Source organism: Papio anubis, chromosome 11 (genome assembly GCF_008728515.1).
Source record: "Papio anubis isolate 15944 chromosome 11, Panubis1.0, whole genome shotgun sequence".
In the NCBI taxonomy this organism is placed as follows: Eukaryota; Metazoa; Chordata; class Mammalia; order Primates; family Cercopithecidae; genus Papio; species Papio anubis.
Genome location: NC_044986.1, coordinates 52,747,583 through 52,760,007, shown reverse-complemented (window position 1 = coordinate 52,760,007; position 12,425 = coordinate 52,747,583). Strand labels below are relative to the sequence as shown.

Below are 12,425 nucleotides of genomic sequence, written 5' to 3'. Positions count from 1 at the left end.
AGTGTGCTCTTTCAGCTTTGCCATCTGCAGGTAGCTTGTGTTAATAAGTTCAATTAGACCTTCTGCCTTATTGCAAAGACAGAGGGCTTTCTGCATCCCAGGGTTCCCCTCCTAGTGTAGCAGAAAAATTGGATCACACGTGGGCTTGGAAAATGAATGCAAGGTTTTTTTGAGTGTTGGAAGCTCTCAGCAGATGGATGGGAGCCAGAAGGTGGTCGTGCCCTGGAATCCTGCCACTCAGTGTCCTGGCTCTCTTCCCACTGTCCTAGGCCGAATTTCCCTCGGAGTCCACTTTGTTCCACCATCAATGGCATGCTGGCCTCTGTCAGCGTGTTCCTCTTGTTGTCCATCCACTTGTGTCTGTTCCTGCTAGATTCTGAGGGTTTTTGGAGGCACAGGATGAGGGCATGGTGGGCCAGGGTGGTCTTGGAAAATGCAGTATTTGGGCCGGGAAACAGAAGTGTCTGTCCTTACTTAGGTCCGTGGGCACAGGACTGAGGGTGGAGCCCTCACCAGGGAGGCCGCCCTTCTCTGCCCATCACTACCCTACCCCTTTAAGCCAGTATCAATACTGTACTAGCCACCAGCCTCTGGATTCCCACTCCAATGCCCTGTTGAAGTTTAGCAGCATTATACACAATTTCTTATTTTAGTTTTAGTAGTTTGATAGGAAGAGCATTTAAATGAAGTTATTGAGACAGTTTCCTTTTGTTTTACATTGCGATGCTAACGTACTTTTACCATCAAAATTTATAAAAATTTTTGACAATTAGCCAGCTCCAAGTCAGTCATTTGAAACTTTATTAATCAATCCCTTATGTACATTTCACTATATTTTTGGCAGAGTTCTAAGCTCTTTGCAAATATTGTCACATTTAATTCTCATAATAACCCTATGTTGTAGGACATTATTATAGATCCATTCTACATTGAGGAAAGCTGAGAAACAAAAAGTTTAAATGACTTCTAATTAAATAATTTTGTACTCAAAATCACAGGGACAGTAGAAGAAGCAGCCTGGATTCAAACCCTGACAGATTGACTCACCTAATTTATGCCTGTCCAATATGGGAGCAAGATAATAGGAAAATTCTAGTTAAAAAATTTCAAGTAACAAAAATCTCATTTAAAAAATATTTTTTTTCTATCTCAAAAGGATGAAGATATTATTTCAAATTAAAAAGGGATTCTTCTGCACAAGTAACCTCATCCATGGCAAATATGTCATTTATGTTCAAAAAGAGCATACAGGCAGGCACTGAAATTCTGCTGTCAGTAATGTGTTTTGTGTTGATTGTTTCTAACATATTGATATGAGTGTGTTTACTAGATAGACTGAATTCATAAAGTGGAAGAAATAAAAAAATAAGATTTTCAATGTTTTCATAGGGTAAGTTCACCTAGAAAGGGAAAGCAAACATCATGGGGAATGGGGTATCCATCTCCTCAAGTATTTATTCCATGCCTATCAAAACATGTCATGTACTCCATGAATATATATACCTACTATGTACCCAAAAATAAATAATAAAAAAAATTATAAATGTGAAAAAAGAAAGGGGAAACCAACAAGCTGTAAAAGATAGAGACTTCACTCTCCTTTTGCCAATTTTTAGTTGATATTTTCCTCAAGTCAGGTATTCTGTTGATTTTTCTATACTTATAGGATATGAATTCTAAAATGCTTTAAAATCAGACAGTTTGAACCAAAGTATACACCAATAGCCCTAAAATCAATTATTATCCCCATCTTGCTCATATGGAAATGATAATGGGCCGCCCCTTCTGGGTCTACTTGGCTACCTTTTAGAACACATTCAAACTCCATTCCTACAGAGAAGTCATCATCCAATTCTACATTTGCTGTTCCTTGCTTACTCTGTAGGTTCACTGGTAACTGTCTTATTTGGCTACAAAATTCACCAAGAACACTTGAGGAAGGGAAAATTGAAAATGATTTTGTAAATAGCAAAATTCTAAGAGCTGGAGGTAGCTTTTATGACAGAAATGGTGAAGTAAAATCTAATTTTGGGGATCTTAGCTGAAGTTTTTGATATGCATAGATATAATGTCCTTGATTGTCTTCCTATTGAATGTTTCTGGGAGAGTGAAGCAAAGGTAGCATTTCAAGTGAAGGACCAACCTAGAGTGGAGCATCTATAGGACTTCCCATTCCCTCCCCACACCCACACCCCCAAAACTCCCCCATCTCCACATATAACCATACAGTCAAATACCTACACATCTATACAACCGTACCCAAATGTTCAATGACACATGCACAACTATACATATGTAAACCTACATGCACTAGTAGCAGAGCCATCCAGATTGGAACCTAATAAAAATGAAATGTTGACAATCCATCTTAATAACTGAAGAGCTAGGGAAGGGGATAAACAGATTACAGATACTATTACTAAGCCTTTCATCCAATACAAATTCAGTATGTTTTGAAAAATATGAATAAGCCTATCCCAAAAACTTGTTTTGCACATTTTTCTAAACTTGATGTGTGTGTGTGCATGTGCATGTGTATGTATGTGTGTGTGTCTGTGTGTGTATGTTTCTTTAGCTAATAATAATATTGTTTAATGATCAAGTAAATCCATCCTTTTCAATGTACAATTATAGTGCTGGAGTTAAATATATACAATTTTGGCTATCAGTTTCCCTGCAGAAACCCCTAACTTTGGTGGTCTGAAGAGGAAGTTATGAAGGCAAAGGAAAGTCTTTTGGTAGGACTACTTTTTCTACAGGTCCGTTCTCTGATCTTGACCTGGAGAAAGTTTATGCCAAGGATGAGAAGATGCTGTTTTCCAAGAGATGGGAAAAAACAAGTCTGTTAGGAAAATGGAAATACTTTGCTCCCAAATAGGTATTTACATTCCTCCTTTGATCAATGATACGCTTTCCAGCTGCTTGGCTCTATGTCTTAGTTCTCTAGAAACTGAAAATGAGATATTTGAAGTTTGATTATAACCAATGAAATAGATTAAACAAACCTAGCTTGTACTTTGTCATCTTTATTATTTTAAAAATTGCTGCCATAACAAGAACAACAACAAAAACAAAAAATCCAAATCACTCTATTGATATGCATTCCTTTTTTTATTTAGGATTTTAGCTAATGAATAATTAAGATGTTTTTACCTAATCTTATTCCTTTTTGTCTTGGCTTATTAGTGCTACAGAACACTTGGCCAGTCTATATACATATGTATATATTAGTCTACTACTATTATATACTACATACACATATATAGACTGATGAAATGTTTAATGTATACATATACATGTTAAACCTCTACATACTTGTTAGAAAGTCACAACGTTTTCTTTATCTTCATGTCCTTAACTTAAAGTGGAAATTTTTAAACCATATTTAGTCATTGCACTTCTTCCCCTCACAAGTATGCCCTTTAAAAGAGCTGCTATCATTTTGAATATCTTTCCTGTGCTTAAAGCATTTAAGCATTCTATTGAGTATAAAGTATTTTGGTGTGATGCTCATAAGAGATGCGTTAAGTCAGCAATAATATGATTCTATTAGTATAGTTAATACTTTTATTAAAGGCAATAAATCCTGTATTATGACTTTGGTGTGCTTTGTATTTTTCCCAAAATGCCATTACATTTTATATGATCTTGTGAAAAATATATTAAAATAAAAAATATATGTTCTTAGTATAATATTGAAAGTAATAAATGCTAGGGAGATGCAAATATAATTTTAAAATACTTATCTATTTTCCAAATTTTAAATTATCTTATAAATGATAATTTTTTGAAGAAGTCAAAATACACAAGAGCAATAATTAGACTGATACTATTCAATATCTTAAAACATAAATAGGTCAAAGAGCTGCTTCTTGAAAAGACCCTAAAGCTTGGAGTGTAGAAAAACAGATACAGTGTTTACATATTTATTGATTATTTTTCATGCTTGAAATAGATTGCTAAAAAAACACAAATTTCAAAAATTTGGAAATAAGCAAAATTATAATGGAGTATCCTTTCAGTGTTTTACTAGAGCTTAGTGGGTAGGTCTAACAGTCCCATTCAAATATTAATTTATCGGTGGTTATGCAGTTTTCCTTAACTTACATTTTGTTTTTGTATAGGATATTTTACAATTCTGTTAAGGTTGATATTAATTTGTAGAAAAGTGATAATGGCGCAAATAATATTTGTGAAATAGTAAATAAAATGGATTTTGTCCTGTAGAGATACAAATAATTCATGCCTTAAGAAAAGATAATTCCCAAAGTTCACAGTTTTGTTGCCTTGTGGAACATTACCCAGTGTTGGATTGATTTTGGCATTATTATTTCAGTATTAATAACTTTATTTCTCTTACACTCCTTTGAACCAACATTTCCTTCTAGGTGTTCCATAAATGAATTACTTAAGTAAATCTTTGAAACACACTCTCCCTCTCATATTTGTAAGAAAGTCGTGTTTGTTTATTTTATGTTAACCTTTTAGAATCCATATTTTAGCCAGACACAGTGGCTCACACCTCTAATCCCAGGACTCTGGGAGGCAGAGGCAGGAGGATTGCTTGAATCCAGGAGTTTAAGACCAGCCTGGGCAACACAGTGAGACTGTATCTCTATAAAAAAAAAAATAGACAAAATTAGTAGGGTGTGGTGGTGCATGCCTGTAGTCCCAAGTACTTGGGAGGCTGAGTTGGGAGAATCACTTGAGCCCAGGAGGTGGAGGCTGTGGTGAGCCAACATCGTGCCATGGTACTCCAACCTGGGTGACAGAGCAAGAACCTGTCTCAAATAATAATAATAAATTGCAAAGAAAAGGAAATAAAAGATAAATTCATATTTTAATAAGTTTTTCTTCATTTTCTTCTTCCCACTTTAGTAGAGATACATATGAAGCTGAAATTGCATATAATCTGCTGCAGATTTCTATACTACTTCAAGGCGTAAATCTTTCTAATTACTTATTAAAACTTATTAGGTCTCTTTCTAATTACATTTTCCACTACTATTTACCTTCAATTATCTTGAATATTTTCAGAGTCCTCAAAAATTTTAATTTCTAAACATTTCTCTTAGGTTTAATCCTGTGAATTGGCTTCCATTATCTATCTATTACAATTATTAAGCTAAATTGGGTTTATAATAACATCTGTTCATCTTTCTCCCTCATTATATCTTATTTTTAGCCATACTTACGAGATTTTTAAACTCCCAGTTTATGTAGGGGTTCCCTCAGGGATTTTTATTCTATTTTGTGAAAATTTTACTTTACGCAGTTTTTTGTTTTTTGTTTTTGTTTTTTTGCTTGTTTGTTTTTTGGGATGGAGTCTCACTCTGTCGCCCAGGTTGGAGTGCAGTGGTGTGATCTCAGCTCACTGCAAGCTCCGCCTCCCCGGTTCATGCCATTCTCCTGCCCCAGCCTCTTGAGTAGCTAGGACTACAGGCCCCTGCCACCACGCCCGGCTAATTTTTTGTATTTCTAGTAGAGACGGGGTTTCACTGTGTTAGTCAGGATGGTCTCGATCTCCTGACCTCGTGATCCACCTGCCTCAGCCTCCCAAAGTGGCAGTTTTTTTTTTAATGCAAATCTCTAAATCTACTTGGAATTTATTCAAACGCATGAGGAGAACAAAATTGTGCTTTGATTATGTTATTTTTTTCTGTTTCGTTACTTATCCTAACACTAATTATTGACAGTTCATCTTTTTCCCATAAATTTGAGTTGATAACTTTATTGTATATTAAATTCTCAAATGCAGTTGGGCTATTTCTGAATTTTCTGTTCTGTTTCATTGGCCTATATGTGTTTTCATATGTAAATACCATATTCTTTTAGTGATGCTATACATTATAAAGAGAGACTAAATAAAAGGTAAGACATAATTTTATATGTTAATATGGTGATCTAAAGATCTGGGATGAACTCTTTCCTATCCTTACAACAAGAAAAATGCTGAACAAATTGAAAAATTACGTTTTCTTAAAATGACCTGAAAGCTGATGTTGAAAGGCAAAACACTCACCCCAAGTTTGGCGAGAAACAAGTATCTTCAGGGAGGAAAAAAACACTCAAGTATTTTCTTACTTCAAGCCAACCCAAATGGATACCATAAAAGCCAGTAAGAAAATCTCTAACCCTGTGCTGATCAGAGCAGGGGGAGAGAGATTTGGCAAGATGAAAATTAAAGAAAAGCTATGGAACCTTTCCAAAATGTTCTTGATGAATAGTGAAGGGGTATTAAACATATTAGTAAAAGGAAGTAGTGGATTTTACAAAGAATAAATTAAAGACTTTCCTATTTAGTCTCCAAAAGTAAAGATTCATCATTGACCTGGTTAACCCATTATCCTCCATCTATCTTGACAATATCAAGTAGGAGCAACAAAGCCAAGACTAAGATATCTAAACAATAGTCAAAAATCTAAGTTTGTAAATTAGAGATTATTATAGGATGTTCATTTCTTGGGAAATAATAAGCAGGCTATCTCCTGAATATCGCGTCACTATCAGATGTCAGGAGCAGCAGGCAAAAGATCTGGTATCTAGGCATCAAGTAAGAGAATCAACGAATTAGTAGCATGAAACCAATGCTTAGCTTAAGCTCCCACTATCTGGCTCTTTTCATATATTCTGTTAAGGTAGCATTACTCTATGAATTACCTGACCCCATGTCATAGTGGAACAATAGTAATTGTCATATAACATAATAATTATAACTAAAATTAGTTGCATACTTAATGCATCATCAAGCACTCTTCTAAGTGCTACATCTATCTCTCACTTACCTTCGAATTATCCTATGAAGTGAGTACTATTATTAGCCCCATTTTTCTTATAAATAAACTCAAAATGAGAGAGGAAAAATATCATACCACTTATTATGCTATATCTTAAATGCAATTAGCCTTTGGTATTTGTGGGTTCTACATCCATAGATTCAACCAACCACAAATAAAAAATATTTGGAAAAAAATGGGCCTACACTGTACAGGTATAGACTTTTAAAAATTGATATTATTTTCTAAACACCACAGTATAACAGCTATTTACATAGCATTTGCAATGTATTAGATATTATACATAATCTAGCAATGATTTAAAGTATGATGGAAAATGTGCATAGATTACATGCAGGTACTGTATCATTTTATATAAGGGATTTGAGCTTCCCTGGATTTTAGTATCCATGGGGCCCTGGAACCAATCCACCACAGATACTGAAGATGACTGTATTACTCTCTATTGTCACATACAAAGAAAAATGATTTAAATTGGCAGTTGGAGGCTAATTACAAATGTTTTGAAGAATATTGTGTGGTCCATAGTGTGACAGGAGGGAAGTCTGACAACTAGCTGCCATGGACACCACGTGGTGCATCTTCTATACACCAAGGTCAGATCCTCATTCTTTTATGTCAGAAACCAACTCACCCAGGGACAATCAGATGTTCAGTGATAGATTCACACTAGGCTGATGGATAATGCTTATTTATAGTCATCCCAGTTCACATATTTACAGAGCAGGATATGTGCTTTAAATGGGAAGAATGTCATTGTGCTTCCCAGAGGACTTCCTACCTCCAAATTAAGATAGCCATGACATCTATTAGTAATCAAAAATTTAGCTGATATGAGAGGAGTGACAGTGAAGACAAATGGATAACTGGATATATTTTAACTCAGACCATGGAGAAGCCTGAAGAAATCTCTCTGTCATATACCTGTGGAAACATTTTGGTGACCGATGGGGTCCTATCTGCTATATTCAACATTAAGCCCTATTCACTGTTGCCATCTACTTTTGTCCTGCTGAACTCCTTCATTATCTGTGTTGATGCTTTAGATGGCTTGATGGAAGTAAAACTGCTCCTGTATATAAGCTGTTCCTTTACCACTGTCTACATGTTGATTTAATTAGTTTAACTGATAGAAGAGAATATTTTTCCATTATGGTAATTCACAATCTGCTATGTCCTGCTTACAGCAGGGATAATGGAAAAATAAGGAAACATTCATATGAAAGTGAATTATTGAAAATGACTTTGAATACTTGTATTCAATAGGTACAAACCAGGGACCTTAAATCTGCATTTTTTTAGTAAGCACCATGCATACTTGTGTTTACTCTGTGGCACCTCAAAGGTTCTGCAGTTTCCAACTCTTCAGTTCTGAAGTACTGCTCTCATTTATTGAATTGTCTAATTATCACTATAATTAAGGGAAGTTAGGGCCAGATGCAATGTCTCATGCCTGTAATCCCAGCACTTAGGGAGGCCGAGGCAGGTGGATCACAGGATCAATAAATCGAGACCATCCCGGCTAATATGGTGAAACCCCGTCTCTACTAAAAATACAAAAAATTAGCCAGGCATAGTGGTGGGGGCCAGCTACTTGGGAGCTCGGGAGACTGAGGCAGGAGAACGGTGTGAACCCGGGAGGCAGAGCTTGCAGTGAGCCAAGATCGCACTACTGCACTCCAGCCTGGGCGACAGAGGGAGATCCCATCTCAAAAAAAAGAAAAAAGAAAAAAAAAAAAAAAGAAAAAAGAGGAAGTTATTCCATTTACTCAAAAATTATCAGGACCAGATTATGGATTGCTTCAAGTTAGGAGTTACCAATCTCAGGTCAAGAATGGCCAAGTTTTTAGACCACAGTTTTCCACAAGGAAAAACTTGCAGTCCAACAAGCAAGCTGTGTTTTGCTTTTATATACTTACTACTCATAATGGACAGGAACTGTAAATAATGTGGTTATGTTTACAATGTAGGACTTAATGTTCAGATGTTCAAGCCATGTGGAAGGTCACAGTTTCAGTAATAGAAGTCAAAATCAGAGTTGTTTGGTCAAATTGAGTGGGGAAAGCAGATTACATGAGAGCTAGAAAAGGCAGTGGTTTTCACTCAGTACTAAAGCTGGTAGATTACTATTTATCCTACAGCAAGGACTGCCCACCTTATTATTTAAGCAGTCATAGTAAGTGATTGGATAAGAACTATTAGGTTGGTGCACAAGTAATGGCAAAACTGCAATTACTTGTTCTCCAACTTACTATCTTGCTTTATTCCTTTCATTAGAGCAGAGATTTCTGGGTGGAGAGGATTGTCCTGTAAGTCTACTTTATCTAGAAGATCTTCAGAGTTAAAGCAGATCATTTGGCATTCTCCTCAAATTTCTAGCTTCTACATTATCACATTCTTAGGAGGCACAAGCAATAATGCACTCTCTGATCAGTAACAATAATAACATCTCCTCTTTGAGCGAAATAATAGACACTGGAAACTCTAAAAGGCGGGAGGGTGAGCAGAATATGATGGTTAAAAAACTAGCTATTGTGTACAATGTTCATTATTCAGGTAAAAGCCCAGATTTCACCACTATGCAGGTATCCATGCAACAAAACTGCGCTTGTAACCCCTAACTCTATTTTGAAAAACATCCTGTGAGCTCTTTTCTTATATGGGTCAGATTGTAAATCTTCAAAGTTTGTCCCTTCTCTGAACTTGTGACACTTATTTTTATGAAAAAAATAATATTTGGAAATTGTCAGCACTTTGATCTTAGATCATATTTTTAAAACTGTTTATAATAGAATTATTAATGAGCATGGACATATGAGAAAACATTTGATCAGGAGATTGATAACTATCAAAAACAGCATGAGTCAAATGAGTTCTAAGTTTTCTTTGAGTCTAGTATCTTAAGATTTTAAGATTTAGGGCTTGTTTTCTTTATAGTCTTGTCCTTGTTAGGAAACTATATTTGCCACTTTTATGCACACCTTACCAAATGTAGGATCAAACGAGATGTTTGGTCTTCTCCTCTGTTTTCCACGTCTATTATTGACAAGACAACTCAATCAGGAGAAACAAAGCACCTTTGTTTCCAGCTGAGCTATTTTCTTTTTGATTACTTTGGTCCCGCAGACCTAAAACAAATCTTCCCTGCTTCCTATCAATTGTTTTGCTTTCTTTGTATTTGCTTCATTACATTCTTGAATTGATTTCTTTTGTCTGTTGGGTACATTCAGCTCTCATCTTTTATTCCTCACAAATATTTAAGTGTGTGACAACTATAAAAGGAAGAAGATAATTTATACCTGTTTTCTATGTTTCAGAGTTTACCACCAATTGTTCTCCAGGAGCATCAAACAGTCAAATAATCCACTTTGACTTCTAGGTTAGTATTGATAGTATTCAGAAAAATGGTGGTCCTTCTGAAGGTCTCTTGTTTCAGCTGAACAGTGAATCATGACTTAGTTTTCACTGCTCGTTTGACTTTTTGTTGACCACAAGGAAAGGGTGAATGTATTCTATTTGTTTAAGCTGAAATTCGAACTCTAACGAAGAAAATATATGTTCAGATTCTGAGTCAAACCAGTAACTCATTCTAGCCCAGTGTTTCATCTTTAACATAAAAGTATTCTACAGTGAAGACTTAAATTTTCCTTATGACTTCATCAGAAATGGTCAGGAATTAACCCAAATATCAACGTTTGAGCAGATTTTTGATAAATACTAAATATTAATTCATTGTACTAATACAGCAACTGGTGTTCTATTAGAGAACTCAGTATTATTTAAAGTTAAGATTATGAGCTCTGGTGCCAAATCACATGAGTCTAAATATGCGCTCTGCCTCTTACTGGTTTTGGATTTTGAGTAGCTTGCTTAAATTATCTCAATGTATTGATTTCTAAAAAAAATCTATCTGATGAATTGATGACAGTCATCTTTAGGAGTGACCTGAAATGAAGAGAATACTCACTGCTGATCACTTTATTACTTGAGCATAATTCCTGTTCTAAATGCAATACATGGTGTGAAGCAGAAGTGACGTTTTGATGTGGGATTTGTAAATATGTACCATGCCTAAAAAAAAAAAAAAAAAAAAAAGAAAACCTACCTCACAAGATTAAGTGATATAACACATATAAAGTATTTAGAATATTAGAATAGTTTCTAACACATGCTAAGTACACAAAAAATTAGGTATTAAGTTGTGTATTGAAAAATATGCTAAGTATGTGTGATGGTTACTATTGACTGTCAGTTTGATTGGATTGAAGGATGTGAAGTATTGTTCCTGGGTTGTCTGTGAGGGTGTTGCCAAAGGAGATTAACATTTGAGCCAGTAGGCTGGGAAAGGCAGACCCACTTTCAATCTGGGTGGGCACAATCTAATCAGTGCCAGTGTGGCCAGAATAAAAGCAGGCAGAAGAACATAGAAAGACTAGACTGGCTTAGTCTTCCAGCCTACATGTTTCTCCCATGCTGGATGCTTCCTGACCTTGAACATCAGACTCCAAGTTCAGCTTTGAGATTCCTGGATCTTCAGCCACACACTGAAGGCTGCATTTTCAGCTTCCCTGCTTTTAGGGTTTTGGGACTCAGACTGAATTCTTTGCTCCTCAGCTTTCAGATGGCCTATTGTGGAACCTCACCTTGTGATTGTGCAAGTCAATAATCCTTAATAAACTCCCTTTTATATATACATCTATCCTATTAGTTCTGTCGCTCTAGAGAACCCTTACTAATAGTGTGCGTAAGAAATTAAACGTTCCTTCAAACATGAGTCTACTGTCCAGAATTAAAAATCTACAGAGGGAAGATAAGCTTGTTTGAACCATTACATGTAGCATCAATGTGGTCGGCAGTCTTAGCTTATTATTATTACCCCTACCTTATTTTACTCAGAAGGTTGTATTTTTTCCTCCCCTCTCTCAAAAGAACTGCAATTAACGTGGATTTTATTCAAATTTAGTTGGGAAGACAAAGCAGCTTAAACTTCCCAATTAGCCAGTATTCCTCCCTTAGTACCTGTCAAGTCTTTAATATTGATTCCCTTTTCTATGAACAGTCCTCATCATCCTCTCTCCCTGTAATATTCTAGATGAGAAAGAGTAAGATTTCGTTCTTACTCTATAGGCATGCTCAGAAAATCAAAACGTGTTCAATTAGTTAGCTGTTCTCTTTTCTTCCACAAGTTAGACATATAACAGCCTCAGTTTAACAAATTACATTACAACAAGGAAACAACTGATGTCGAAGAAAGAAATAAAGTGCTGTATGACTTCAGAGGTGGAATAATTTATTTCTGTTTGGAGATGTTGTGGGAGGGTTCATGGAGTACATTACATGTGTATAGTAAAAGACTAACTCAGCAAGCCTGAATTCTTTGAAATCTTCATATTCCAAAGAAAGGTCTGACCCTTAACTGGATCTAGAAGATAAGCCCTTAGAATATCTTCTCTTTGTTTAGCTGGGGCTTTGGGCTAAGCCAGATTATTAGCCAGGTTTATGGTAACAATGTGATTATGGTGAAGACATTGGACCATACAGTACCATATCAGTTTGGAATCTGGAAAGGCTGAAGATTATGTAAATAAGTCAGCCATGTGGGCACACCATGTCTACATGCACCCTCTC

General features: G+C 35.7%; 1 non-coding gene across 1 annotated transcript; it reads left to right on the top strand.

Moving 5' to 3' along the window:
* The first annotated feature begins 10,708 nt into the window (after nucleotides 1–10,708).
* Nucleotides 10,709–10,776, top strand: LOC116269628. Its single transcript, XR_004177245.1, has one exon. It is a non-coding gene; the product is annotated as a small nucleolar RNA SNORD2 (small nucleolar RNA).
* Nucleotides 10,777–12,425: the final 1,649 nt, after the last annotated feature.